Source organism: Arachis ipaensis, chromosome B9 (assembly GCF_059453495.1).
Source record: "Arachis ipaensis isolate K30076 ecotype BB chromosome B9, ASM5945349v1, whole genome shotgun sequence".
Classification (NCBI taxonomy): Eukaryota; Viridiplantae; Streptophyta; class Magnoliopsida; order Fabales; family Fabaceae; genus Arachis; species Arachis ipaensis.
This window is the reverse complement of record NC_142444.1, coordinates 151,216,102-151,222,351: the sequence shown is the minus strand read 5'-3', so window position 1 is coordinate 151,222,351 and position 6,250 is coordinate 151,216,102. Positions and strand designations below refer to the sequence as shown.

The window sequence follows — 6,250 nt, the reverse complement described above, 5'->3', positions numbered from 1 at the left end:
CTTTTCTGCAACTCGTTGGGAGACGACCTGGGATTCATACTCCCAGTATTTCAATTTTAATTTCTGTGACACCCTTCTAAATTGATAAGTGAATTTCTGGTTGGTTGAGAACTATACTTGCAACGCATATTTTATAATCATTCTTAACTCGCCAATTTCCGCCACCACCAAATTTTGGCGCCGTTGCCGGGGAGTTGCAATAGAGTGCTAAAGTTATTGATTGGATTTTATTTATTTGCATTTATTTTATTTTGCTACTATGAACTGCTTGTTTCTTTCGTTGGATGACGCGTTCGCTTCCTGACCCAAGCTTGTTAGTATTCGATCCTGAGATTGAAAGAACTATTTCACGAATAAGGCAAGCTCGGCGTCGGTTAGTCCTCTCTGAGGGCGGATCTGAAACGTCACTTGAGAAAGAAACCAGCCCCCGTTCTACTGATTTGGTTGTTTTACGTGCAGGTAACATGGCAGCAGCTAGGAGAGTTACTATCCAGGAGGCTGGAGGCCCTGATTTTACAATGCAACCATTTCAAGCGCATCACCCTGCGGTGGCTACAGACTTTGAAATAAAGACCGCACTGCTCAATTTGATGCCCAAGTTTCATGGCTTACCTGCTCAAGAGCCTATCAAGCACCTGAGAGATTTTCAAGCAGCCTGTTCTACTGTCAGGCGTGATGGTGCAGATGAAACTTCAATTTTGCTGAAAGCCTTCCCGTTTTCTCTTGAGGGAAAGGCAAGAGAGTGGTACTACACTCAACCAGCAGCAACTGTATCCAACTGGGATACACTTAGAAGAGAATTTTTGGAAAAGTTCTTTCCAGCTGAAGTTACTGATAAATTGAGGAAAGATATTTCCATGATTGTTCAGGATGATTCTGAAACTCTCTATGAGTATTGGGAGCGCTTCAATAATCTTCTGGAAGCTTGCCCCCACCATATGATTGACAAGATAGTGTTACTCGGTTATGTCACATAGGGCATGAGGCCCCAAGACAAGACCACATTGGAAAGTGCTAGCAATGGGTCTATGAAAAAGTATAAGACCACTGATGAGGCATGGCAACTGATCAGCGACTTAGCTGAATCTACTAGGAATCACAGGCAGAAACAAGGTCGTTCAAAAGCCGTTGCAGAAGTATCCTCTAGCAGAGAGACTGCTGCTCTAACTCAGAGTATCTGTGAAATGACCAACTTGCTGAAGCAAATGCAATTGAATCAACAACAAGTTCAACAAGCTCAACCTTCTCCAGCGCAGCAAAACCAACAGTTAGTCCCACAAAGAGTTTGCAAAATCTGTACTGATTATAGCCATTATACTGACGAATGTCCGCAGCTCCAGCAGGAAGACAACACCGTCGCAGCCACTCATAACTTCTATGACCGCCCCAACCAAGGGTACAATCAAAGTGGCAATTACAATCATGGATGGCAGGACAATTCTAACCAGAATTGGAGGGACAACAACAACAACAGAGGAGGCAGAGATAATCAGGAAAATCAGAGGTGGAATAACAACAACAACAGGCAGCAGAATTAGAATCAGCCTTACAGAGCACCTCACCTAAGGCAATCCCAAGGACCACAGAATACCCTACAGCAGACCTCTCCAATTACCTATCCTTCTTCTTCTGCTAATGATGACTTACTACAATCAATTGATCGGAAATAACAGACCATGGAGAATAAGATTAATGCCACTCTAAATGGTCTGAACGCTACTTTGCAGGCTCTTGTCTCCCAGATTGGATCAATGAACAACTCCAATAATCAACCTTTGAGTTCCAGTGGAATTTCCTCTCAACCATTACCCAATCCCAAGGGTGGTATTAATGCCATCACCCTAAGGTCCGGAACCACACTGCAGGAGAGGAACCAGGAGGAGCCAAGCTCACCAGAACATGCCTCAGCTGAAGAGGTAGTGGAAATAGAAGATGTTGAAGAGGAAGAAGACATACAGGACATGGCTGAAGAAGAAGAAGTGCAGCCACAAGAGGAAGCATCAAAGGGCGCAGACACTGTAGAAGACACCACTCCCATTCCATTTCCACAACTTGCAAGGAAGCCCAAGAAGCAGCTGGAACCTGATCCAAAAATGGTAGAGATATTCAAAAAGGTTGAGGTAATTGTTCCTCTATTTGATGTTATTCAACAGGTACCTAAGTATGAAAAGTTTCTAAAAGATTTATGTATACATAAAGACAAAATTAATGAATTAGAAACTATTCCTTTAGGAAGTTCCATATCTGCTTTAATGGGAGGTTTACCTGAAAAGTGTAGTGACCCAGGTCCTTGTATAGTTAATTGTACTATTGATGGTGTGATAATTTCTGACTGCATGTGTGATTTAGGAGCATGTGTGAGTATAATGCCTTTGTCTATATATGATGTTTTGAGGCTCCCTCCCTTAAAAAGGTCGGTAGCTCGTTTTGTGTTAGCATATAAAAGCATTATTACAGTGGTTGGAGTTGCTGAAGATGTCTTAGTGGGCATTAAGGGACTCACGTTCCCCACTGATTTTTATATCCTAGAAATGCCCCAAAATGACTCAGACAAGCCATCATCAATCCTACTCGGAAGGCCATTCTTGAAGACCTCAAAGTTTAAATTAGATGCTTTTTTAGGAACATACTCTTTTGAAATAGATGGCCGAATAGTGATCTTCAACCTGAATGGAGTTATGACGCACCCTCCGGAGGATCACTCTATCCTCAAGTGTGACATTATAGATGAAACCGTGGCTGAAGTTCACCAGGAGGAATTTGAAGAGAAGCACGCAGGACAAGGCCCAAGTGTGGGGACATTCTCAGAGGACAATGACAGTGCTTTACCACTATTACCAGCTCCAGACAACCCAGAGCCTGAACATGATCAGAAGTTAGAATTAAAACCCCTTCCTCCACACCTCAAATATGCTTACCTTGAAGACGGGCAGAAGTTTCCGGTTATCATTGCAAGGGAACTCACTTCTCAACAGGAAGAGCAGCTACTTGGTGTGCTGAGGAGGCACAAGAAGGCAATTGGTTGGAGTTTGGCAGACATAGTAGGCATCAATCCTCAAGTCTGTGAGCATAGGATATTTTTAGAAGAGGGAGCAAGACCTGTCCGTCAACCCCAGAGAAGACTGAACCCCACTATCCTAGAGGTTGTCAAAAAGGAAGTGACTAGACTACTAGAGGCAGATATCATCTATCCCATCTCAGACAGTGAATGGGTAAGCCCAGTACAAGTGGTGCCAAAGAAGTCTGGAGTCACTGAAGTGAAGAATGAGCATGGAGAGCTCCTGACAACCAGAGTTCAGAACGCGTGGAGGGTCTGCATTGACTACAGACGCCTCAACCAAGCAACCCGTCAGGATCACTATCCTCTTCCATTCATTGATCAAATGCTGGATCGCCTGTCAGGTAAATCGCATTATTATTTTTTAGATGGTTACACAGGTTATTTCCAGATTCATATAGCTCCTAAGGATCAGGAAAAGACCACTTTTACATGTCCTTTTGGGACTTATGCTTACAAGAGAATGCCCTTTGGCTTGTGCAATACACCAGCTACTTTCCAAAGGTGCATGATGAGTCTTTTCTCTGATCTTATTGAGGACTATATGGAGGTTTTTATGGATGATTTTAGTGTATACGGCGATTCCTTTAGCCTTTGCTTAGATGGATTATCTAGAGTATTAGATAGATGTGTCAGTACAAACCTGGTATTAAATTTTGAAAAATGTCACTTTATGGTTAAACAAGGGATTGTACTAGGACATGTTGTGTCTAACACTGGCATTTTTGTAGATCCAGCAAAGGTGGATGTTATTTCTAGTTTACCTTACCCCTCTTCTGTGAGGGAGGTCCGTTCTTTTCTTGGCCATGCAGGTTTTTACAGGAGGTTCATTAAGGACTTCAGTAAGGTAACACTTCCCTTATCCAGATTACTGTAGAAAGATATTGAGTTTGAGTTCAGTGAAAATTGCAAACAAGCGTTTGATAAGCTGAAAACCGCACTGACTCAAGCCCCAATTGTGAGAGGACCAGACTGGAGCCAACCATTTGAAATAATGTGTGATGCTTCCAACCATGCTGTAGGAGCAGCACTGGCTCAGCGTGAAGGTAAGGATCCTTTTGTTATTGCTTACGCGTCTAAAACTTTAGATGCCGCTCAGTCGAATTACACTACTACTGAGAAAGAGCTTCTTGCTATTGTTTTTGCTCTGGATAAATTCCGAGCCTATTTACTTGGTACTAAAGTAGTAGTGTATTCAGACCACGCAGCTCTAAAGTATTTATTAGCTAAAAAGGAGTCCAAACCAAGGCTTATACGTTGGATACTGCTATTACAAGAATTTGATTTAGAAATTAAGGATAGGAGTGGTAACCAGAATTTAGTGACAGACCACTTGAGTCGCCTTGAACATATTACAGATGACTCCACTCCTATAGCTGATAATTTCCCATTTGATAACCTGCAAGCAGTATCTGAGATAGTCCCTTGGTATGCACCTGTAGCTAATTATCTAGTTAGCCGCACTTTTCCTCCAAATTTTTCTAAGCATCAAAGAGACAAGCTGAAAAGCGAGTCTAAATATTATATATGGGATGACCCATATTTATGGAGATGTGGCGCTGACCAGGTAATTAGACGGTGTGTGCCTCAATCAGAATTCCAGTCCATCTTAGAGGCTTGTCACTCATCTGAGAGTGGAGGACATTTTGGCCCTCAAAGAACTGCTAGAAAAATCTTAGACTGTGGATTCTGGTGGCCTACTCTTTTTAAGGACGCTGCTGAATTTTGTAGATCTTGTTTTCCATGCCAGAAATTTGGTAATATATCCAGGAGGGATGAGATGCCTCAACAGATTATGTTTTTTTGTGAAATTTTTTATGTTTGGGGCATTGACTTCATGGGTCCATTTCCAAATTCTAATGGTTATTTCTATATATTGTTAGCTGTGGATTACGTTTTCAAATGGGTGGAAGCAATTCCTACCCGCACTGATGATACTAACACCATTGTTTTCTTTGTGAGAAACCATATTATTTGTCGCTTTGGATCACCACGAGCAATCGTGAGCGATCAAGGCACCCATTTTTGTAACAGGAGACTAACAGGACTAATGAAGAAGCATGGGATAATTCATAAAGTTACAACAACCTACCATCCTCAGACTAATGGGCAAGCCGAGATGTCAAATAGAGAGATAAAGCGTATCTTGCAGAAGATAGTCAAACCTCATAGAAGAGACTGGAGCACCGGGCTACAAGATGCACTCTGGGCATACAGAACAGCATACAAAACACCCATTGGGATGAGTCCTTTTCGCTTAGTTTATGGAAAATCTTGTCATCTCCCTGTTGAAGTAGAGCACAAAGCCTTCTGGGCAGTAAAGGAATGCAACATGGGAATTGAAAAAGCGGAGCTAAAAGGAAGTTGCAACTGCAGGAACTGGAGAGCATTCGCCTAGAAGCTTATGAGAACTCAAGACTATACAATGAGAAGATGAAGGCTGTACATGATCAGCACATCAGGAGGAAAGAGTTCCAACCTGGGGACTCAATCCTCCTTTATAAATCTCGACTGAGGCTCATGCCAGGCAAGTTGAGATCAAGATGGGAAGGTCCATACAGAGTAGAGAAGGCCGAACCGTACGGAGTTTATCACCTAAGCCATCTTTCAAGCTCTGAACTTATCAAAGTTAATGGACATCGTTTAAAACTGTACCATGGCGAGAAGCTGAAGAAAAACAAGGAGTTTGAGATCTTCCTCTTGGAAGATCCCCACATAGCCGAAGACTGAGTTAGTGGAGCGTCCAACTTACGGACGTTAAAGCAAAGTGCTAGATGGGAGACAACCCACCATGGTATGATCGTTCTTTTCTTTATTTTTAGTTTTCTTATTCAATAACTCTTCTCCTCATTAGTACATTTCGTGCATCTGCATTTCCATACTTTTATTTTTAAAAAAAAACAAAAAAAACAAAAAAAAAAATTTTCACGCGACGCGACCGCCTCATTGACGCGTCCGCGTCATAGATGTGGGAGAGATTAATAAATTAAACAGAGAGTCACGCAAGAGCGTGGCTGGAGGCGTGCCAATGGCACAAATTGTCCCACGCGACCGCGTCATATGGGAATAATGGCCTCCCACGCGACCTCGTGCCCCACGCGGCCGCGTGACCAGAATTTCGACGTCAAAGTGGTGCACACCCGAAAGTTGTGCTAGAGTGGTGCTGGACTGGCGCTGGACGCGCAGTCCCTC

The 6,250-nt window shown here is 42.8% G+C and overlaps 1 non-coding gene across 1 annotated transcript; it reads right to left on the bottom strand.

Moving 5' to 3' along the window:
- Nucleotides 1–836: 836 nt before the first annotated feature.
- Nucleotides 837–943, bottom strand: LOC148546806 (small nucleolar RNA R71). The gene has a single exon (XR_015900913.1). It is a non-coding gene; the product is annotated as a small nucleolar RNA R71 (small nucleolar RNA).
- Nucleotides 944–6,250: the final 5,307 nt, after the last annotated feature.